The sequence below is a fragment of the Theropithecus gelada genome, chromosome 1 (assembly GCF_003255815.1).
Source record: "Theropithecus gelada isolate Dixy chromosome 1, Tgel_1.0, whole genome shotgun sequence".
Taxonomy (NCBI): domain Eukaryota; kingdom Metazoa; phylum Chordata; class Mammalia; order Primates; family Cercopithecidae; genus Theropithecus; species Theropithecus gelada.
The window spans coordinates 148,767,743-148,792,704 of record NC_037668.1 but is presented as its reverse complement, the minus strand read 5'-3'; the positions used below and the strand labels follow the sequence as shown (position 1 = coordinate 148,792,704).

The following is a 24,962-nucleotide window of genomic DNA, read 5'->3' as shown; positions in this document are numbered from 1 at the left end:
AGGCAGGTGAATTGCCTGAGGTTAGGAGTTCGAGACTATCCTGGCCAACAAGGTGAAACCGCATCTCTACTAAAAGAATACAAAAAATTAGCCATATGTGGTGACAGGTGCCGGTAATCCCAGCTACTTGGGAGGCTGAGGCAGAAGAATCACTTGAACCCAGGAAGCCGAGGTTGCAGTGAGCCGAGATCGCGTCATTCCACTCCAGCCTGGGTAGCAAGAGTGAAACTCCATCTCAAAAATAAAATAAAATAATTAATTAAATAAAGTTGTTGTGTGACCTCATTAGAGTTGCACTGAAAGCTTTATTTTCTGATTAGTAGTGAGTGACTCTCAAATGCTGGGCATGGCCAGACCTAACATATTTACTCAGCAAGCTTTTGGTAAAGGGGCCAGACACTATCCTAGCTTCTTCACATTTGCCTTTTTATTGCATTCTCACAAGAACTCTCTTGGCAGGGATGATCATTCTCTGATTACAAATGAGTAAACTGAGGCCCAGGAAGATTTGGTGATTGGCCTAAGTGGCAGAGTTGAGATTTGAATCACAGTACTGATCACATAGAAGACACTCAATAAATGTCCCCAGCTGTGACCCATTCTTAAGGTGACTTTCCATGGTGGCATCTTGTAAAAGAGAGCAGTTCTGTGAAGCAAGGTTAAGAGATGAGTTCAGGCAACCTGTACTGATATATGGCTCTGACCCTAGTTGGCATGGACCTTTGGACCAGCCATTAATTCCTCAGTTTTGCATCTGTAAAATACAGACGTTGTTGTGACAATCAAGTAAGTCCATGTATAATGTTTAGAAAAATACTCAATAAATGTGAATGTGTATTATTACTTTATCTTCCAGCGCTGTGTAAGAAACTCTACTATGTAAAATAAGCATCAAATAGGATCAGTAGCTTCCGCATTTAACCAAGATAAAGCAACAAAGACCAGACTAACCCTCTCATTTAAAATAATAAAAACACAAACAAAATACCCAGAACAATGTGTAAGAGCCTAGAATGAGGTAAAGAGATATAGTGATCTCTAAGAGATTAGAAACAAATAAGGTAAGACTTATGATCATCTCAGCTCACTCCCTTGAGAGAGGCTCCAGGCCAAATGCAAAAAGGTGAAGTTAGGCAGAGGCCAACAGACTCCTTCCATTCAGGAGACACATCTAAGAGGCTCAGAAAATCAAGGCAAGAGTAGAATAGAGTAGTAGAGAAGACGTTGCTGCAAAGATAGAGAACTCTGGAGATTTGCAGATAGTCCTTTTCAAGTGTTCAACTGAATATTAAACAGCGCATGCATGCAAGGAAACTACTGAAGTCTGGAAAAGGAATCATTAAAAAGTTTAGAGGTACTAGTGCACAGTGCTTACATAAGACTAGGAATAGTGCTTGCTCTCATCACCCAGATTGGGAAACCTCATGATTCATGATACAGTAGGTGGGGTACACAGACAGGTCTTTACTCAAAAATGGTAAATAATTAGCTGTAGACTGAGCCCTGTTCCCATCTACCTAACAAATCTTAAAAGTAAGAATCTAAAGGATGAAACTACTTCCAAATAACTGCATTCCAGAAAAAGCTAAGGATATTAACAGAAATACAAAATATCCAACATATGAGAAGATAGAATTCTCAACGTCTGGCATCCGATCAAAAGTTACCTGTCACTCAAAAGAAGCAGGCACATATAATCCAAAAGTGAGAAGGAAAAAACCAATCAATTGAAACAGACCCCAAAGCGACCTACATGTTAGATATAGCAGACAAAGGCCAGGTGCAGTGACTCATGCCTGTAATCCCAACATTTTAGCAGGCCAAGGTGGACAGATCACTTGAGGCCAGGAGTTCGAGACCAGCCTGGTCAACAGGGTGAAACCCCGTCTCCACTAAAAATACAAAAACTTAGCTGGGCATGGTGGCACATGCTTGTAATCCCGGCTATTCATGAGGCTGAGACAGAAGAATTGCTTAAATCTGGGAAGCAGAGTTGCAGTGAGGCAAGATCTCGCCACTGTACTCCAGCCTGAGTGACAGAGCGAGACTCTGTCAAAAGAAAGAAAGAAAGAAAGAAAGAAAGAAAGAAAGAAAGAAAGAAAGAGAGAGAGGGGGAGGGAGGGAGGGAGGGAGGGAAGGAAAGAAAAAAATAGCAGACAAAGACATTAAAACAATTATTATAACTATATTTTATATGTCCCCAAATTGGAGGCAAGGGAGATTTATAAGCCTACAGATTAGTGAAGCTCTGCAAATCCCCAAATAAGAAACATAAAGAAAATGACACCAGGGCATATCATAACCTAGTTGTTCAGAATCACTGGTAAAGTATAAAAACTCAAAAGTAGCCAGAGACAGAAGACACTATGTGGAGACCTGAAGGTAAATAAAATAGATACTTCTCATTGGAAAGAGTGAAAGCAAGAAGACAATATATTGGAACAATATACTCAAAGAAAGAAAAAACTGTCAACTGAGAATTTGAAATATAGTTTTTGAAAACAAAAACAACAAAATATATTTTTACATATATACAAAGGCTGAAAATAATTCATCACAAGCATAACTGCACTACAAAAATGTTCAAGGAAGTCCTTGTGACAGAAAGAAAATGATAACAGATGGATATATGAAGTTACAGAAAAGAATGAAGAACACCAGAAATGGTAACTACGTGGGTTAATTTATTTGTTATTATTAGTAGTATATCTCTTTAACAATGTACTATTTAAACAAAAATCACAATAACAATGTAGTGTGGGGTTTATAATAAATGTAAGAGCAAAACGTGAAAAGAATAGCACAGAGGTCGAGGGAAGAAACATGGAAATATATTACTGTAAATCTCAAATGATAAATGAAGAGGTGGAGTTGAATGTTGTCTGTGATAAGTAAAACATGTATACTATAAATCCTAAAATAATAAAGCAAAGAGTTATAGCTAATAAGCCAACTGAATTCATAAAATGGAATCATACAATTTATTCAATTAATCCAAAAGAAGGTAAAAATATGAAGAGAAATAAAACAAAAAAGATGAAATAAATAAAAAATAAATAGAAAAATGCTAGATTTAAACCTAACCATATCAATAAACACATTAAATATAAGTGGTCTAAATATTCTAATTAAAAAGTAATAGTCTATAGAATTACAGGGTATAATTCACAATAATTTATTGTATATTTTTAAATAGCTAAAAGAGACAATTTTGAATGTTTCCAATACAAATACATGCTAAATGTTTGAAGTGGTGAATATGCTAATTATCCTTACATTGATCATTACACATTGTATATATGTATCAAAATATCACACTGCATCTCATATGTATAATTATTATATGTCAATTAAAAGTACTAAAAGCAAAAAATAATTAAAAAGTAGAGATTGTTAGATTGGACAAAAAAGCAAAACTCAACTACATGTTCCCCACAAAAATAAAAACACATGAGAAAAACCCTTGTAACCTGGGTTAGTCAAAATTTTTTTCTTTTAGGTACAATATGAAAAGCATAACCCATAAAATATCAAATTAATAGACTGCATAAAAATTAAAAATGTATACTCTTTAAAAGACACTGTTGTGAGAATGAAAAGACAAGCCAACACTAGCAGAATATATTGCAAATCATAAAATCATATAAAGGGTTTATATCTAGAACATAGAAGGAATTATCAAAACTCAATAAGAAGAAAACAAAAAACCTAAAACAAAAGTACGCAGAAGATTAGAACAGAAACTTCAACAAAGAAGATATACGAATGAGAAATGAGCACATGAAAAGATGCTCAACATCATTAGTCATTAGGGGAATGCAAATTAAAACTACAACATACTACTACATATCTATTAGAATGAATAAAGTTGAAAAGTCTGATCAAACTAAGGATTTGGAGCAAGTGTAATTCTCATACACTGCTACTGAGAGTGTAAAGTGATCCTACTTTGGAATACAAACAGCTTGACAGTTTTCTGAAAAGTTAAACATACGCTTAATATATGATCTGCTCTCAGGTTTTACCAAAGAGCAATGAAAGTCTATGTCCATGCAAAACTTGTGACAGCTTCATTTTTTTTTTTTTTTTTAGATGGAGTCTTGCTCTGTTGCCCCGGCTGGAGTGCAGTGGCGTGATCTTGGCTCACTGCGACCTCCGTCTCCTGGGTTCAAGTGATTCTCCTGCCTCAGCCTCCTGAGTAGCTGGGATTACAAGTGCACGCCACTACGCCCAGCTAATTTTTGTATTTTTAGTAGAGATGGGGTTTCACCATGTTGGCCAGGCCAGGTCTCAAACTTCTGACCTTGTGATCTCCCCCAAAGACCAGGTTAAAATAACACAAAAATCCACTGACAGTAACTGAATAAATACATTGTAGCTTATACAATTTGATGGTACTTCAGTAATAAAAAGGAACTAACTATTGATTCAACAACAGAGATATATGTTAACATAATTATGCTGATTGAGATAAACCAGATAAAAAAGAATACATATGGTAGGATTTCACTTACATGAAACTCCACAAAATGCAGACTTATCCATACAGGCAAAAAGCAGATAAGTGATTACCCTTGAGATGGGGGAAGTAGGTCAGTAAAGGGGTCAGAGAAAAGGATTATAAAAGAAAACTTTTGGGATGAGATCCCTGTTTATTATGTTGATTTAAGGTATGGGTTTCATGGATGTATATGTATGTCAAGATGGATCCAACTGTATACTGTAATATGTAGATTATGGTATTTCAGTTATATCTCATAGAGCTGGTACAAACAAAGATAGGATTACTGTCCATAAGGAATTTAAAAGTTAATTATTGAGAGAAAACATGCCTACAAAATTAATGTAATGAATAAGAAGATAATATAAAGTGTTTTGTACAAAATACATGAAAAGTAGAGATCAGTGATTCTCAAACTTTGATACCCATGAGAATCACCTGGAGGGAGTGGAAAAACATAGATTGGTGCGCCCAATGCCCAGAGTTTCTGATTCAGTGGGCCTGGGATGGGGCTTAAGGATTTGCATTTCTAACAGGCTCTCTGTGAAAGGTGATGGTGCTGGTCCCAGGACCACACTTTTAGAATCATTGATATATATGAGAATAGGACAATATAGAATAAAGGGCCAATTTAGAAAAGAGAGAAATTATAGCATTTTTTGAAAAGCTTTCTCTTTTCCTTAAGCTCACCATGAAATAGAATTCAAGTGAATAAAATCTTATTTTATTCTCAGAATTTCTTTCCTTCAAAATTTTACTATGTTCCTACTGAAAATTCCACATTTTTCAAGTAGATCTCATACTACCTAGTTGCAGAATTCACTGATTTAGAGTCAGTCAATATCCTCTTAGAGAGCAATTAAATATCAGACCAGTGAATAAGTTAAGAAGAGGGGGAGGGTATAGTCCAATTAGCCAAACCTTTTATTCCCACTTTCTGCCATATTTCAATTATTTGTCTCCTATACCCTTTTGAGAAACAGTTATTATTGTAGGTTTAAAATAAATAAAAGTAGTTTTTCTTTCTCGGGAGTCATAGGCTTTGTTCTTTGCTATTCCCTCTGCGACACTTTTTGTCCTACCTGCTCACTTTCATCTGGCTAATTCTAATCTGCCTTTTAAGCCCGGGCTAGACAGTACTTATTTGCAGAACTTTCCTGGGCACACTTCACGCTCACCCTGCTGCACAGGAAGCTCGTCGTCTGTGCTCCTTGTCTCTACTGCATCCGCCATCCTGCACTAAATCATTTTATCACACTCATCCCATTTTTTCTACTTCTTAAATAATGTATTCTCTTTAATGTAATGAAATTGCATTTGGGACATCCTAGCTTCCCTGATCCTCTCTGAGTTACACAGTGTTAGGAATAGAGAAGGAGGAGTCAGAGGTCACCAAATCTAGAATCATAAAACTGGAGAGACAGAACATGGGATGAAATTGTAAATATATAACATACACTTGCATACAGGCACATACAAACATTTGGGGGGTTGTTAATGACTTCCCTAAGGATAGTAATTTCAAGTGGCACCAATCTTTAACCCAGATTGAATCACAGGACAAATCAAGTTTCCCAATTCCTACTCATGCGTTTGACATATTTATGGTCTGCTTTTATAGCTTTTGATCACAATTTCCTATGAGGCAGCTGGTCTCTAAATCAACAAGTCAGAAAAAAACAAAACAAAACAAAACAAAAAAAAACAGCCAAAGCCCAGTCCTTTAACAAAATTATCTATTGAGGAGGTCAGTGCTGTTTGGAACACATTTAAAACATTTATGAGAGTGATTTTTTAAATGCCTGCTATTGGATGAGGGTTACATTCAAAGCTTCCAATTGTACTTTTGAATGACACTAGACTTCTGTGGTAATGCTTCACCCAAAACAGAGATTTAAGAAAATAAAAACAAAAACGATACAGAAAAAAAAAAAACAAAAAAACAAAAAAACTTTACTGAAAATGTTCATTTCAACCAGAAGCAAACGTGTTCTAAGAAAGCAGAGTTAGGAACAACTCGGTGTTTCTCTCAGGAGTAACTGTGACCTTTCACACTTGGGGGTTGATAGTCAGGGTGGAGTCACTTAGATCAACTTAAGAAGGAGGCATCTGGGGCTGCCCACCTAAGGAGATTCTTGCCAGAAGCCCAGCACGTTGGGAGAACACCCCGAGTTCTCTGGGGAAGTCAGGACTTTGGGATGCAGGATCACACTGAGGAAAGTCAGCCCAGCAAAGCAGCTGATCTAGGATGTGGGCTTCTGACTTCCAGATTCTACCACCATCACAGAGGCCCATAGCTGGGGCCCACACCCAAAGGGCATAATGATTCCCAGCCTTCAGCACAGCAGGAATTGACCTGGAAAGAAAGGCCTTTATTCCTCTGACAGAAAAACCTGATTCCCAAGGGAAAATGACACTTTTACTTTATTCCCTTTCTCAGTGGATCTGCATTTTCATGAATGAAGAAAAGAAAAAAGTTGAACTCTCTGACTAGGAAGGTTTCTTATAAGAAGGTTTCCAATAGGCTTCAATTTTTTAAAGCTATGCAGAAAAAAAAAAATTATCACAAAGGAATAAAGAGCACTAACCAAAGAAATTTCGCTCTCATAGATTTCGTAGCACCTGAGAACTTCCTTTGGAAGGGAAGGACAAAGCGGCCGTTTGCTCAGCTTAGATCATTTGGATTGAGACTCATATGTTATTTTAAATGAACATTGCTCAGGTAGTTAAGCCTTAAAAATCAACCATCCTTGACAACTGTCCTTTTTTTATTTTTTTTAAGTCTTACCTTAAGGGTTTAAGGAACACATTTACAAAGTATGCTGTAGTGGAAACTAGCCAAGCTTCCTACCTTGCTTCATAGCACAATTGGGACTGCTGGTCTTTGTTCATTTTTTGTCTTTGAAAACTTTGTTACAATTAAAAGAGGGAAAAGTAGTAAACTTAAAAAGCAAACATGGTACACTTGTTTAGCACTTAGAACAATACAAAATTCCAATGCACATTAAAAATATAATCCAATGGATCATTTAATTTTCAAGATTTTACTTTCACCCCTTGACTAATAATGTTAAGAAGGAAAGTACTGAATTTCTCTCGTGACACGAGAAACGTCTCTTACAATAGCATTCCTTTTGAGAAATCAGAGCTAAGGTTTTCTTTGCATTCTCTATGTGCTGAGTCCCTATATTGGATAATATTAGCATCTTTTATAACCATACCTAATATAACGTTCTTTTTTCCTATATTGTACAAGTTCCAGAGTCTTAACGCTTTATAGTAGTGCCAACAAAAATGTTTAAGGAAAGGCCATCCAAAAGCAGACATGACATTTTGCAGAGTCTTCAGTTTATCTTTAGAATGTATAATTATAAACTGTGCTTGAAATAAGCTGCCCAGATATTTGTGTTAACACAGAAATTCTGTTACCATTAGCTCTTGCTCAGTAAATGCAAATATTGTGAACATGCTGTTTAACAGCAGCAAATATCATGTCTCTCATTTTTATGAAAAGTAATATTGTAAAACATGCTATCAAGTAATCAACATATTTATTAAACAGTTCTCCATACAAGCCATGTACATACATACATACATTTTATTGGACAGTGTAGTAAGTGACCACAGTTGAGGTGTTCACATCCAATGTGATACATATGTACATCTCCTTTATATGGTGCAACTATAGCAATACAATGACATTTTAAAGATTGCTCTTAATGTTATTTAACTATATATGTTCTTATCAATATTGAAATATGTGTTTTTTAGGGGAAAGCAGCAAGCATGCACATTGGTTTCTACTGAAGATCTACTTTCTTAAAACAACCATATTAAAATCATATATACTAGCTCTCCCAATGTGGTAGAAATATCTATATCTCATGACATCTTTATCTTTCTTTCTTTTTTTTTCTTTGAGGAGTGCAATGGTGCAGCCTCAGCTCATTGCAGTCTTGACCTCCTAGGCTTAGGTGATCCTCTCACCTTAGCCTCCCGGGTAGCTGGGACTACAGGTACTCATCACCACACCTGGCTAATCTCTGTATCTTTTAAAAGAGCTTAAAGTATGTCCATATTTCTTCCTCCACGCGGCTTTTCTTATAGTCTTCAAACTCTGGCATCTGTGATTAGATTTTCTTTCATTTTTTGATGTGGGTTTTCAAACTTAAAAAGAGAGCATAAACTAATCTCTCTTCTTTATTTTCTGCTACATAGACAGTTTTTAACTTTAAATATTTTAATTTCCATAATTGTAAGTTTCTGACATTTTCTTCATCAGTCTTCAAACTGTGAAATGATGAAAAGATATATTCGGTTTTAAAAAATAAAACGATGAAACTTTGTGATCCTGGTGCTCTTCTTCAAAGACCTTTGAGTCTTCTGTTTCAGTATGTATGCAACATGCATGCTGACATGGTCTCAGGAAGTATATTAGCTTCAAGAATAACTATCACTGCATTATGCATACAGGAAAACTGAGGCATAGAACAAAATCACTTGTCCAACATCTTGTAAAAACTGTAAGTGTGCACAGAAAATAACTGAGAGGGAGACATAATTTAATTCAAATCATTTATCAAAAGAATTCTCCTTTTGCTTTGATAATATTTTTCTAACCTTTCATTTTTACACAGCCAAATTCTCAGCAATAACCAGAAAGTCAATCCAAATGTCATTATCTTAAGTTTATAATAATTTTGAAGTTTGGGCAGATATTTCTCTTCATATATTTATGAAGAAAGGTTTCTCTAAGTAAATGAATATTGAAACAAATTTTCATAGGAGATATTTAACTACTTAAGATAAAATATCTTTGTGAATTCCTGTTAATTTGAAAGCAACTATTTCACTGCAGAAAAATTGATAAGCTATCATTCTTAAATTTGTAAGAAAAAAAGACTCTAAACACGCTTATTAGCATGCTTTGTAAGTCCAAGTCCAATTCTGTTTCTTTGAGACATTTATTTTATCTACCGTCATCTCTTCCCAACCTCTTCTCCACTCGACTGCAATTCCATGGTGCTAAGGTTATTTTTTCTTGTCAGTGTAAAAATTTTGTTTTCTAAATTATAATACAGCATAATGTTTTGGTGTACAGTCCTATGAATCTTGACACATGAATAGGTTAATGTAAATATCACAAGAATTGGGGTACAAAACAATTCCCTGACCTACAAAACTCTTACTAGCAATTCCTTTATAGGCAAATTGCCTGTCCCCCCTCACTCCTGGCAACCACTGATCTGTCTCCAGCAGTACAATTTTATCTTTTTGTGGATGTCATAAAATGGGATACCACAGTATGTCACCTTTTGAGACTGGCCTCTCACTCAGCATGAAGATTTGTCCAAATTGTTGTATGTATTGATACTTTGTTCTTTTTCTTTTTTCTTTTCTTTTTTTTTTTTTTTTTTGAGACAGAGTTTCGCTCCTGTCACCCAGGCTGGAGTGCAATGGAATGATCTGGGCTCACTGCAACCTCCGCCTCCCGAGTTCAAGTGATTCTCCTGTCTCAGCCTCCCAAGTAGCTCGGATTACAGGCATGTGCCACCATGCCCGGCTAATTTATTTGTGTTTAGTAGAGATGGGGTTTCACCATGTTAGTCAAGCTGGTCACAATCTACTGATCTCAGTTGAGCCACCCGCCCTTGGCCTCCCAAAGTGCTGGGATTACGGGCATGTGCCACCGCGCCAGGCAGATAGTTTGTTCTTTACTACCACTGAGTAGGGTTTCATTGTATGGACGCACCACAGTTTATCTATCCATTCACCCTTGAAGGACATTCACATTATTTACAGTTTTGGACAATTACAAATAGCGCTGCTATAAACAATTATATACAGATTTTTATGTGATCATACATTTTCTATTTCTCAAATGTAGCTATCCAGGAGTGGGATTTCTGCATCCCACAGTACGTCATGTTTAACTTTGTCTAAAAAGGGCTGAGTTCTTTTCCAGAGTGGCTGTTTCATTTTGCATTTCTATCAGCAATGTGTACAAGTTTCAGTTGCTCTACAGTCTCTTCAGCACTTGGTATTGTCACCCTTTAAAAAATTAGCCATTCTAGTGATACGTAAAAAATTTCATCAATATTTTAATATGCATTTTCCACATAAGTAATGATGTTGAATGTTTTTTCATGTGTTTATATGCATTTCATATATTTCCTTTCTTAAAATGTCTGTTCAAGTCTTTTGCACATTTTAAAGTTAGGTTGTTAGTTTTCTTACTACCCAGTCTTGCAAATTCCTTATTTACTCTTGTTATAAGAGCTTTGTCTGCTATGTGCTTTGCAAATATTTCCTCTCAGCAAGAGAATTGTCCTTTCATTTTCTTAATAGTGAGAGTGCAAACATTTTAAATGTTGTTGGAGACCAACTTATCACTTTTTTGTTTTATAGATTATATTTTTAGCGTCATATTTAAGAATTTTTTGCCCAACCCTAGATAATGATAATTTTCTCTTACGTTGTCTTCTAAACGTTTTGTAGTTTTATGTTTTACTTCTAGATTTTGGTTCACTTTTAAGTTTTGAGTTAATTTTTGTATAAGATGTGAGGTTTAGGTGAAGGTTTAACTTTTTCCCCCCTATTGATGTTCAGTTGTTCCAACATCATTTGCTGAAAGGACAAAATTGCTTTTGTACCACTGTAAAAACATAATTGGTCATATTTGTGTGAGTTTATTTCTGGATTCTCATTGAGATTCATTGGTAATTGTCTATTTCAGTACCACATGGTCTTGATTAGTGTAGCTATATAGTAAGTCTTAAAATCAGAAAGTATGATTCCTCTAAGTTTATTCTTTTTCAAAATCAGTTCGGTTATGCTAGTTCCTTTGCCTTTCCATAAAAACTTTAGAATCAGTTTGTCTATGTCCACAAGAACATCCTCCTTGGAATTTTATAGAAATTTCATTAAATCTATTGATCAAATTGGGGAGAATTGACATCTTTATTTTGTTAAATCTTCTGATTCATGAACATAGTGTATGTCTCAATTTATTTAGGTTAGATCTTCTGTGATTTATTGCATCCATATTTGTAGTTTTCAGCAATAGATCCTGGAAATATTTTATTAAATTTATATCTATATATTTCATTTCGGGAGCTATTATAACTTTTTTAATTTTCAAAGTGCACTTTCCAATTGTACATTGCTAATATATAGAAATGCAATGATTTTTGTATGTTAATGTAACCTGAAAAGTTGCTAAATTCACTTATTATGTCTAAGAGTTTTTTGTAATTTTCTTGGGATTTTCTACCTAGAAAATCAAGTCGCCTATGTTTTATTTATTTCCAATAATCTTCTAGTACAACTTTGAATAGAAGTTTTGTAGGTAGACCATCCTTGCTTTGTTCCTGATCGCAGGGAGAAAGCATTTAGTGTTTCACCATTAACTCTATTAGCTGTAGATATTTTGTGAATGGACTTTATCAAAATGAAGAAGTTTCATTCTATGACTACTTTGCAGATAATTTTATCATGAATAGATGTTAAAATTTGGCAAACTTTTTTTCTGCATCAATTGACACAAACCTGTCACCTGTCAATGTGTTTTTTTGTTTTTGTTTTTTTCTGGAGGATTACATTGATTGATATCTAATATTGAGCCACCCTTGCAATCCTAGTTTACAAAATAAACCCCACTTTGTTATTACATGTTATTCATTTTACAACTTCATTTGATTTGCTAGTATTTTATTGAAAATGCTTGCATCTATGGTCATGAGACATATTGCTTTTTATTTCTCTCTCTCTTCGGTTTTGTTGTCTGGTTTTGGTATAAAGGTTCCTCTTTGGAGGCCAGGGTTACTCTTCTGGCCTCATAAAATGATCTGGGGAGTGTTCATTCTTCACCTGTTTTCTGAAGGAAATGTTTTAGGATTGGCATTGTTTCTTCAATAATTGTTTGGTAAAACACACCAGTGAAACTACCTGGGTCTGGAGATTTCTTTGGCAAAAGGATTTTTAACAATAATTCAATTTCTTTAACAGGTATTGGTTAGCCTATGTTATCTTGGTAGTACTTCATGATTTTCAAAAAATATATTCATTCCATCTACATTGCCAAATTCCTTTACATCAAATTTTTCATTGTATTATCTTATCCTTTTAATGGTTATAGGATCTGTAGTGATATCCCCTATTTATTCCTGATATTGACAATTTCTATATTTCAATTTTTCTTTGTCAGTCTTGCTAGAAGACTGTATTGATTTCTAACACCCTGCTTATTGTTTTTACTGAGTTTATCTATTGTCTTTCTGATTTAAACTATTAATTTATGCTTATATATTTATGATTATACTCTTCATTCTACTTACTTTCAGTTTATTTTGCTCTTCTTTTTCTATTTTATTAAGGTAGAAATTTAACTGAAGATCTTTCTTATTTTCTATTAGTATATAATGCTATAAGCTTTCCCTGTAAGCACTGCTTTAGCTGTATCACGGACATTTTAATATGCATATTTTCATATTCATTCAGTTAAAAATATTTTCTAATTTCCCCTGAGACTTCATCATTGACCATGGATTATTTAGAAATGCATTGTCAAATATTTGTTCAGACATTTTCCAATCTTTCTTTTATTCTCTTATACATTAATTTTGTGAAGTCAGAGAACATATTTTATATTATTTCATTTTTTTGCATTTTAAACATTGGTTTTATGATCTAGGATATAGTCCATCTTAATGAATGTTCCATGCTCCCTTGAAAAGCATGTGTATTTTCCTGTTACTGGGTGGAGTGCTCTAAAAATATCAATTAAATTCAATTGGTTGATGGTGTTGTTCAGTTCTTTTACAGTCTTGATGATTTTTTCTCTCTTAGTTTTAACTATTATAAAAAGAGGAGTTTTGAAGTCTCTAACTATAATTGTCGATGTGCCTATTTCTACTCTCAGTTCTGTTAGTTTTTGCTTCTTGTATTTTCAGTGCGCATTTAGAATTGTTACATATGTTTGGTGAATTGATTCCTTTATCAATATGTAGAAAACTTATCATTCTATAGACTCCCTTTATCCTTTCCTCTTTATGTCATAGTTGCCATATATATTACATCTATATACATTGAAAACTCCATCATTCAATGTTAAATGTTTTGCTTTAAATTATCAAATGAATTTTAGAGAACTCAAGAGGAAAATAATAGTCTATTATATGTACCTCAGTACTTACTATTTTTTTGCTGTTCTTTCATCCTTGTTCCAAATTTCCTTCTGGTATTATTTTTCTTCTATCTGAAAAATTTCCTTTAGAAATTATCTTAGAGCTGACTTGCTGGCAACAAATTCTCTTAATTCTCCTTCATCTGAGGATGTCTTTAGTTCACCTTCATTTCTCAGCAGTATTTTTGCTGAATATAGAATTCTGGTTTGGCAGTTCTTTTCAGCACCTTAAAATATATGTCACTTCCTTCTACCCTCTATGGTTTCTGATGAGAAATCCACAGTCATTTAAATTGTTCCTATATAGGAAATGCATAATTTATCTCTGTCCTTGTTCAATATTTTTTGTCTTTATTTTTGTAGCATTTTGATTATGATGTGTCTGAACATGTATTTATTTGGATTCATACTGTTTGATTTTCACTGATCCTGAATCTATGGGTTTTCTTTCTCCTACTGTTGGAAGTTTTTGGCCATTATTTCTTCAAGTGTATTTTAGCACCATACTATTTGTCATCCCATTCTAGAACTCCTATGATGCAAAAGTTAAAGCTTTTTTAAAAAATTGTACCATACATCTTTGACACTGTTTATGTTTCCTCCCAGTCTGTTTTTTCTCTATCAGAGAAATCTTTATCAGACTGGATAATTTCTATTGATTTATTTTCATGTTTACTGATTCTTTCCTCTTCCATTACCATTTTGCTATTGAGCAGATCCAATAAGATTTTTATTGTGGATTATCGTATCCTTCAATTCTAAAATTTCCATTTGATTTTTCTTCCTATTTCTTATTTCCTATTGCTGAGGTTTTCTATTTTAACTTTGTTTCAGGAGTGTTTGTGACTGTTTGTTGGAATATTTTTTTATAATAGTTTCTCTAAAAGACTGTTAGAAAAATCCAACATTTGTATCTTCTAAATGTCAGTATCTGCTCATTGTCTTCTTGATGTAGGTTGAAATTTTTCTGGTTTTTCTTATGTCAAATAACTTTGGATAGTATCTGGGACAATTTTAATGTGTTTCGAGACTATGAGTGTTGCTTAACTCTCATGGAACGTGTGATACTTTTGTTTTACCAACCAATCAAATTGATGAGTTTCAGTCCACAAGTTCCAACTGACCTCAGGGTTGTGGTTTCAAAATTAGGTCAGTTTTCAAAGTTTTTGCAGTTATTCAGATTTTTCCTGTGTGTGTGCTGCCCAGTATCCAGTATGGTGATAGGTACAGGTGGATCTGTTGCTTTAATTCTGGAAGTTTTTGATATGCTTAAATTAGGATTGGATTCTCACTCCACTGGTGAGCCCAAGAGTTCATAAACAGCTTTTTTTTTTTTTTTTTTTTTTTGACAGAGTTTCACTCTTGTCACTCAGGCTGGAATGCAATGGCTTGATCTTGGCTCACTGCAACCTCTGCCTCCCGGGTTCAAGCAATTCTTCTGCCTCAGCCTCCTGAGTAGCTGGGATTACAGGCGCCAGCCAGCACGCCCGGCTAATTTTTGTATTTTCAGTAGAGATGGGGTTTCGCCACATTGGCCAGGCTGGTCTCGAACTCCTGACCTCAGGTGATCCACCTGCCTCAGTCCCCATTAAAATGCTGGGATTACAGGCATGAGCCACCAGGCCTGGCCAGGAGTTCATAAAAATCTTTATGAGGTCCCTTTGCCAAGCTGTTAACCAACTGGATTCTCCTAATTTTCTACTGTCTTGGGCTCCTCTTTTCAGTCCTCCAACTATAAATCTGGGGCTTTAGTTATCCTACTCAGCCACAAATGCCCACATTTTTCCCACACAGTGCAAGGAGAGACAGAGACAGAGAGGGAAAGTAACATGGATGTGCTCCACCCTCTTGGGACCACTGAAATGAGAAGAAGTCTCCTCTTCCTCAGACATCTGGCCCCTGTAGGCACCTGTTGCCATCATTGTTAGCACTTGGGGCCAGGGTGCAAGGAACAGAGAAAAAAGAAGAGAGTGACAGGAGAGAAGGAAAGGAAGGGAGGGGAGAGGAGGGGAGAGGAAGAGAGGGGAGAGGAGAGGAAGAAAAGGGAGGGGAGAGGAGGGAAGGAGGGAGGGGGAGGGAGAGAGGGAAGAAAGAAAGGAAGGAAGGAGGAAGGGCCACTCTCTGCCTCTACCACTCCTCAAGCCAAACCAGAGGTCTTCTCCTGAAGCTCTCTCTGTCCACTTCTGGGTTTCAACTATAAGATTAGGGGTGTTTCCAGTTCTGATCTCCTACTCTTTGCCTTTCAAAATTCTCACATAGTGACTCTGAATTCTGTCCAGCTCTTATAGCTGAAATTCAGTGGGAGACAGAGGGTAAATTGTGCTTATTCCATTATATCCAAAACCAAAACTCAGGTAAAAAAAATTCAAATTCCAAACTGAATGTATTATGCAGACAAAATATAAGAAATAAAACTACTATAAAGTTTGAAGAATAATATAATAAATAGCAGTGTACCCTCATCTAAGTTAAAACCAGCACACAAACTCTTCCCTGAGAAGCTCTTGTGTCTTCCATGACTAGCCTTCTTCCTTCCACATAGAGGCAATCAGTAACTTGAACTTAAAGGCAACCATTCTCTTGTATCCCTTTGTAGTTTTACCATTTTAGTATATAACTCTGTGATGGTTAATATTGAATGCCAACTTGATTGGATTGAAGGATGCAAAGTATTGTTCCTGGGTGTGTCTGTGAGGGTGTTGTCAATGGAGATTAACATTTGAGTCAGTGGAAAGGGAGAGGCAGACCCACCCTCAAACTGGGTGGGCACATCTAATCAGCTGCTAGCACAGCTAGAATAAAGCAGGCAGGAGAAGATGGAAGAGCAGACTTGTTGAGTCTTCTGGCCTTCATCTTTCTCCCATGCTGGATATTTCCTGCCCTTGAATATCAGACTGCAAGTTCTTCAGCTTTTGGACTCTTGGACTTATTCCAGTGGTTTGCCAAGGGCTCTTGAGCCTTTGATCACAGACTGAAGGCTGCACTGTCGGCCTCCCTACTTTTAAGGTTTGGGGATTCGAACTGATCCACCACTGGTTTCCTTAATCTTTAACTTGCAGACGGCCAATGGTGTGACTTCACTTTGTGATCATATGAGTCAATTCTCCTTAATAAGCTCCCTTTCGTATATACATGTATCCTATTAATTCTCCTCCTCTAGAGAACCCTACTACAAGTCCTGAAAAAGACACTGTTTGGCTTTTACTTTTTACATTTTAACTTTTTAAAATTAAATATTTTACAGAAAAGTGCACAGATCATACTTTTAGAAGTTGAATAATTATCCCAAAGTAAACGCACTTTTTATCCATTACCTGATCCACATATAAAGTATCACCAGCACTCCAGAGTCCCCTCAGACTCTCTACATCACTATTTCTACCTTCTTCCACAAAGGTAACCATGATGCTAACTTCTAATATCTCAGATTACTTAATCTGTGTCTGAACTTCACATGAATAGAAACCTACAGAATGCATGTTATATGTGTAGCTTCTTCTCCCTGAGGTTACATTTACGAGATCCAACCTTACTGCATATAGCACAGTGGTTTATTTTCATTGCCATATAGTATTCCTATATATGAATTCTATATTATATTTATTTATACTCATTTATTACTTCATTCTCATGTTGATGACAATTTGGGTTTGTTCCAGTTTTTTGTTGTTATAAATAATATTGTGAAGATATTTTGTACGTATCTTTTGGTGCATATTCTGTTGGGTGTATACCTGCAAGTGGAACTGCTGGGTCACAGGCTGTGCATATGTTCAGCATTAGTACATACTACCAGTTTTCCAGAGTGGTTTTCCCAGTCTACACTCCCACCAGCAGATACGAGCATTCTAGTTCCAGAAGGAAGGTATTTTTTAAGACGGAAACAGCCTTGTTTAGAGGGAAATGTCATCATCTAGAATGGATATCAGGCAAAAAATGAAAAACTATAATGACAATGCTCCCTAGACTTTTCTTAAACTTGGCCCTTCAGGCTTATGACCAATGTAATCACTGGAAGATGCCCTTCTAAACTGATAAAGCTGAAGGCATAGAAGAAATAAGAAAAGCCTTAAAATATGAAATAAAATAAAGGTACATGTTTCCTGGAACAGTACAATCTTGGATTATCCCACACAGAGATAAAAATATTATTTTCTGATAAGATTTTTTTTTAACTCCAAGGGCTGCAACCTTTAATTAAATGGTTCAAAGAGACCCAATAGATCTTAAAATGTATGCACTACAAACATTTTTGAAAAGGTTTAAATAACAAATAGTCACATATATAAAGTTATGAGCTACCTTTCATTATTGACATTCTGAAGGAAATCTATGGGGCTGACTGGGGAATGTTTTTGAGCGTCTCAAAACGCCCTACCTGCCAAACAAGAATCCCCACAAGCCTGTTATAATGTCAGAAATTTCCACTGTAATTCCCATTTCTATTAAAGACCAATTGATCATTATATCTAGAAATATATATTTCCAAGGAGGTGGAAAAAACAGAAAGCAAATCTATTTTTATTTGTTTTTTTAAAACAATAATATCATTTTTGTCATAACTTAGTTGTTTCAGGAGTGATCAATCAACGCTGAGGCATTTGTACACTTGCATCTTATGGTTTTGGAAATTATGAGATGATTGATTATGGGCAGTATTATTCATAGAACCCATAGAACCTGTTGTTCAGTCATGAGATAACTGACCTGAAGCAGATTTAACCAGCATTGTGTCATAAGGCTGCAGTCCACTGACCTACCCACAGTCATGTTAAATGCTCAACCTGAAACAATATGTAGCTTGGTTAAATACTTTACACCTTTAAATAGAATCATTTCGAACAAAAACAAATGCATAGTGTCAAAGATGAAGGAAAGTACTTTTCAAACTTTCCCAAGTAATGTTAATGTGTTGTCCGATTCGAGAAACTCTTCACTAGTGTGTGTGTGTGTGTGTGTGTGTGTGAGAGAGAGAGATCTATGAAGCATGGAAGAATAAAAATGTAAACAACACTACCACAAAACAATATTTGCCCTAATGAAAACCTTACTCTAGTATAAAAGCAATACATGTTAATACTCTGTTCAGATCCCCCAATTGTACTTACCATGTTTCACTATAATTATTTATGCATTTGTCTCATTCACCATACTATGAACTCCTTATGGATAGTAATCATCCCTAACCCACCACCCGTACCATCCTCATTGTTGGTCTGTGCGAGACTCATCTCATGTTATATATTTGTTCTCATTCCCCTCCCACAAAACTGCAAGTATTCTCATTCATATGTGTTACGTATTCTTGCAAAGTATGCAATGCTATTTTATATGTATGGTGTTTTGTTTGTTTGTTCATTTGTTTGTTTGTTTTGAGACAGAGTCTCACTCTGTCACCCAGGCTGGAGTGCAATGGTGCGATCTCAGCTCACTGCAACCTCTGCCTCCCAGATTCAAGCAATTCTTCTGCCTCCATCTCCTGAGTAGCTGGGACTACAGGCACGCGCCACCAAGCCCGGCTAATTTTTTTGTATTTTTCAGTAGAGACAGGGTTTCACCATATTGCCCAAGCTGTCTCGAACTCCAGACCTTGTGATCCACCTGCCTCGGCCTCCCAAAGTGCTGGGATTACAGGCGCCTACATATACATACAGGTGGATCACCGTGCCCGGCCTATATGTGTTTTTAATATATGTAAATGGTATTGTGTTATGTAATCCATTATGTTTCCTTATTTTTTTCATTCAGCACTATGCTTTACAGATCCATCCACATCTGCTATGTACACACCTAGACCACTACTTCTAACCTCTGAGCAGTACTCCACATGTACACTACCAACTTCTATGTATCCATTCGTCCAGTGATGGACACACCTGCTCCTTAATACTACAACAAACGCCATTGCATGTATGTCATGGACAGCGTGAGAAGTTCATTGGGAGGCATATCAGGAATAAAACTGCTGGGTCATGCAGTATGTATATACTGGCTACAGCAGTCTACACTTCCACAACCTATGTGAGGAGTCTCAAAGTTACACATTTTTGCCAACATGGTGTTATATAATACATAGTTCTAATTTTTACTTAATTCATGTTGTTGGAATTTGGATTTCACTTATTGAGTTTAAGCACTAACTATGCCAGCTATTTCTTTAGGATTTTTCTTCTGTAAATTGCCAGATCATATACTTTGCCTACCTTTTAAATTGAGATTGCTATCTTTTTCTTCTTAATTTATACACTCCTTTTTATACACTAAATACTAATCCCTCATCAGTATTAGGCACTGTAAGTAATTTATTTTGTTCTCTTGAGTATTACCTTTAATATGTTTCTCGTTAAATATAAATACTTAAATTTTATATAAATAAGTTAATCAATGTCTGCCTTAATTTATGCCTTTGAGATTTTAAAAAACTCCTTTTCCATTTGTAGATCATGAAGATATTCTCCTGCATTTTCTTCTATTACTTTTATATTACGTTAATCTGTATAATACGTCTGGAGATCGTCTTTGTAAGAGGCATTAGGAAGAAACCCGGTTTTGTTTTCCTCCATGTAGTAACATTTTCAAAAAGCAACAATACAGTCTGTCTTTTCTCCATTAATTTTTTGGTACCACTTTTAGTAAATATTAGGTTTTCACAATTTATGTTACTCTGTGCTTTTATTCAGTACTATTGGTTGCTTGTCTTTTCAAAATGTTCAAAATAGGCTGTTGAAGACTACTGTTCAAAATACTAAAAAATACTGCAAAAGTATTAAATTATAACTTGATAAAAATATGGATAAATGGCTAGGACATCTTTATTCTTCCACATAAATTTAAGATTTACACATAGTATTTATCTTTATATTTCCTAGTACATGGCATAGTGCCTAAGACAAAATAGGCCAAAGAATATATTTTTGAATAAAAAAAGATTAAATTATAACTATATAGATAGACAAAAAAGCACTAGGTGAGCATAGCGGCCAAAGACTACATGTGAGATGAGAGAAACTGGTTTTTAACCAACAATTTGGCTTTAGCACAGATAGTTTAGTACTAGAGGTAAATAGGTGAACATATAGCTACTGAAATATAGTCCATTTATGTAATTCTTCAGCAAATCTGCTTTGCCATCTGTCTTTGTCTCTAAATAACTTGGAGTTCAAGAGTTTACAGGGGGTTGCACTGAAGCTCAACTTTTTGGTAAATGGTTATGGAGCACTGAACTCACTCTCAAAAGAACAAACAAACAAAACAGGGCTGACTTCCTGTCCACTGCAATTCATCTTTCTCTGCAATTGCCATGACAGTCTCTGATTACTGATATTATTATCCCCAGAAGATGGTTCATGGAAATTCTCATCCCCTGCTAGGCTGTCCCAGTTTCATAAAGTGAAAATCTGGTTGGCTTACTCTTGAGGGGAAAAAAAGGCCACCAAAAAAAAAAGAAGAAGAAGAAAAAGGCTGTTTAAAAAAGATACCAGCTGCTACGATGCTGCATTAATGCAAACACAGCAGAGTGAAGAGGATCTCTATTTTACTGTTTCATTTCTCTTCTTCTTTTCTACTCCTTTAGTGACAATATCACCAGAGAGTTAATGAAAGCTCTGTTGTAGAATTTTCTGAACAATAAAATAGCTACCCTCCACAATTACCTCAATTCCAATATCATCCTCCCTCTAAAGTAGGATAATTTAGCAGCAGTCTTCCCTCTTTTAATCTGTCTCCATCTCCCACTGCCCTTTTCCAAATATGGTATACATATGTGTAGCTACACCACATTTAAACTGGCAAAATATCTTGGTGGCACCAATGAAATCAATAAAACATCACTAACTACGAAGTCCTGAACTTTCTATTTGTGAACTATATAGATAGTTGTTAATATTAAATGTCTTTGTATCAACAAGGTATGCATTTATTTAAAAATATTGTAGTTAAAAGTAAACTACTTCAAAAAAAGATAAACTAGGCTGGGCATGGTGGTTCACGCCTGTAATCCCAGCACTTTGGGAGGCCCAGGTGGGCAGATCACAAGGTCAGGAGATCGAGACCATCCTGGCTAACATGGTGAAACCCCATCTCCACTAAAAATACAAAAAAAATTAGGAGGGTGTGGTGGCGGATGCCTGTAGTCCCAGCTACTCAGGAGGCTGAGGCAGGAGAATGGCGTGAACCCGGGAGGCGGAGCTTGCAGCGAGCAGAGATCGTGCCACTGCACTCCAGCCTGGGCGAGAGAGCGAGACTCCGTCTCTACAAAAATAAACAAACAAACAAAAACATTTAGAGGATTGATAACATTAATGCTAAAAACAAAACCATGCAGATAATTTTATCTAGCATTTACCTAGATGAAGAATATACACCTTTGATAAGCAGAAGGACTTGATACCATCATTAGGGCAGCCACCGAAAGATTTCTACGAAGCCAGTTTATATCCAAATGCAACTTCAACACTGCATTTATAATTTTCTAACACACTTATTAATGTTTCATTTGACTTTAATCAGCTAAATGTTCCTAACATATTAGTATTTACATTTATAACACCAACATCAGTTATTCTTTCCTTTGTATTTAATTTAGAAGCTATTGGATATATTGATTTATAATCCCATAACAGTAAAACATTAAATGTGGCAGGAAAGTATATGAGTAAAGAATATGAGATATGAATCCACAAACGAGAACAATTGGAATTCTCAAAATATATTCTTATTTATATTAAAAGTATTCAATGAAAGACAAATCATAACTATTTTACAAAGATAAAAAGCATTGCTGATCCACTATTACTGAACACACACTAGCATAATTATTGCCTTTTAATATGCTCTCTTCCTACCTTAAAACAATTGAACCTAAAGATAAAATAAAAATATTAATTGAAAATGAGTTGTTCTGCAGTCAGTCACGGGGAAAATCCCTAAAATGCAAATAAAAGAAAAAACGCATAAATTAAACTAGCAAAGTTCAAATGATTCTATTTTTATGTACATTACATGCTTTTTATACTGAGTATGAATAAATGATACCAAAGAAAATCTTCGTAAAAATTGGAGTGAACCAGTTCCTAAATAAACTCTCATTTTTTTTCAACATATTCCATAATTTCCTCACTGAGACAGGATATTCTCCAGATGTATAAAGACTACAGAAAGCAGATGCAGATTATCCTCAAAATAATTGCAAAGCTTGGTAGCTCGTCAAATATAGCTTGCTCATCTGAAGAAATTAACTATAGTTAGCAAGCATCAATAACAATGGAAAATCATTTTTCAGAGATATTAACAGATGTAAGCTACATTTCCTGTGCCCAGGAATTGCCACACCAACTTCCTCTGGTCCTCTTCTAATATTGCACAGAAATTAAGGGGGAGTGGGGATGGAGTTAGGGGTTGGGCGGGAGAGAGGGCTGGTAGCTATATGAAAGGAGGAGTAAAAAAATCAAAAACCAAAATATTTTTTTCTATGTATCTAGGGTTCCCATGACCATCCTTGCCTACCCTTCTGTTGCTACCTCCCAGCTCCCCCAACAACAGCAACAAAAAATGGGATTCATTTTACCATATTGGTCAAGGAAAAGAATACCTGACCCTAATGATAATCTGACGTTAAGGAAGCCAGATGTGTACTACACAAACATATGAAAGGAGGATAAAAAGTTATGGACACATTCAAGCAAATGTTTCAAGGGGAATGAAGATTTATGGCATAAATCTAATAGGAAAGATGTGTTGTGAACCATCTGGTAACTGACTTATATAGCCCCTACATTAGCATCTGTTGTCATGTTTTCAAAGTACAGAATTCCAAAACTGTGCTGATGAGTCTTCTGAATGCAATGAGTTTGCTATGCACTGGATCTTTTTTTTTTTAATCCTTAAGAAAATAGGCTTGGACTTGACCTCTGAATAACATTTTGTATGGTGTTTCATTGATTCACATAAGCACTCTCCCTATGATACCTTCATTCAGCCCTCACAACCACGTTATGGGGCAGGTGGGCATTATAATTATAACCACCATTTTACAGATGAAGTAATTGAGTTCAGAGAGTGTCAGTGATTTTCTCAAGGTTATGCAGATGACAGGTGCATAGCCAGGACCTTGAGCTGTACATTCCTTGATTTCTTCACTTCCTTAGACGGTCCATTTGCTTTGAAACAAAATGCGAGCTTTGTCAGTTACCAGAGTCTCCATCCTGCTGTGGCTCACCAGACTGCTCTGAACAAGGTGTAAATTCCTTGAGTGGAGGGACAGGATTCTGAGTGCCTTGCAAATTAACTTTCTCAGGAGAACAGCAAATGGTTGTTGAATGAATTAATGAAAAAAGGAAAGCCAAGCAATTCCTAGAACCTAGAATATACTCAACAACGTGATAGATGCTGAAATAAACAAACAAAATACAGATTGTGTCCCAGTAAGATTATCAAAATGGAAAGAGCAAAGTGTGAGTTGTTATAAGAACTAAATTGTTCAGTATAAACATATGTATTAGAGTAGTTAAGAGTATCTCACAGAGAAGTTAGGATGTCAGGTGTATTTGGAAATAATAAACTTATTAATAATACAGAAAATGGATGGGAATGGGATGGAAAGTGGCTTTCAAACACACTAAAATAAAGCAGAAGAAAAATAATAGAGTATTTAAAAGTAGCATTAAAATGATCTCAGTAAAATTGAAAATGTATTTATTTTATTTTTAATTTCTGGGTGTATATAATAAGAAACCTAATCATTTCATACTTTGTCAGCTGCCCAAGAGGGGAAGCATGCTTTGATATTTTCACTCTTTTTTTCAAGAGAGTCACAATTTGGAAGTCATTGTCTAAAAAAAAAAAAGTGCTATCTAAAAGCATAAGCCTATATTGACTGAAAACTACCTCTTTCCTTATTTAAACTACGTGGAGTACCAACAACGTGCTAAGACAATGGCAGACCCAGAGGTATGTTAAATCCTAAGCAGGGTTTGCTCTTAAGATACATTGCTCAGGCCAGGCGCAATGGCTCATGCCTGTAATCCCAGCACTTTGGGAGGCCAAGGTGAGTGGATCACCTGAGGTCAGGAGTTCGAGACCAGCCTGGCCAACTTGGTGAAACCCCGTCTCTACTAAAAAAATATTAGCCAGGCGTGGTGGCAGGAGCCTTAATCCCAGTTACTTGCGAGGCAGAGGCAGGAGATCGTTTGAACCCGGGAGGCGGAGGTTGCAGTGAGCCGAGATCTAGCCATTGCACTCCAGCCTGGGGGACAAGAGCGAGGCTTCTCTGAAAAAAAA

At 35.8% G+C, this 24,962-nt stretch overlaps 1 protein-coding gene across 11 annotated transcripts in view; it reads right to left on the bottom strand.

The window, feature by feature from the left end:
• The window catches only part of ESRRG (estrogen related receptor gamma), a 641,686-nt gene that overhangs the window by 358,230 nt on the left and 258,494 nt on the right, over positions 1-24,962 (bottom strand). For 5 of the 11 annotated variants that reach the window (XM_025358687.1, XM_025358809.1, XM_025358716.1 and 2 more), the window contains exon 3: positions 6,925-7,042. The exons of the other annotated variants lie outside the window; for them this stretch is intronic. The gene's annotated coding sequence lies outside the window, so the exon portion shown is untranslated. The remainder of the gene's footprint in view (positions 1-6,924; positions 7,043-24,962) is intronic. 11 annotated transcript variants of the gene reach the window in all.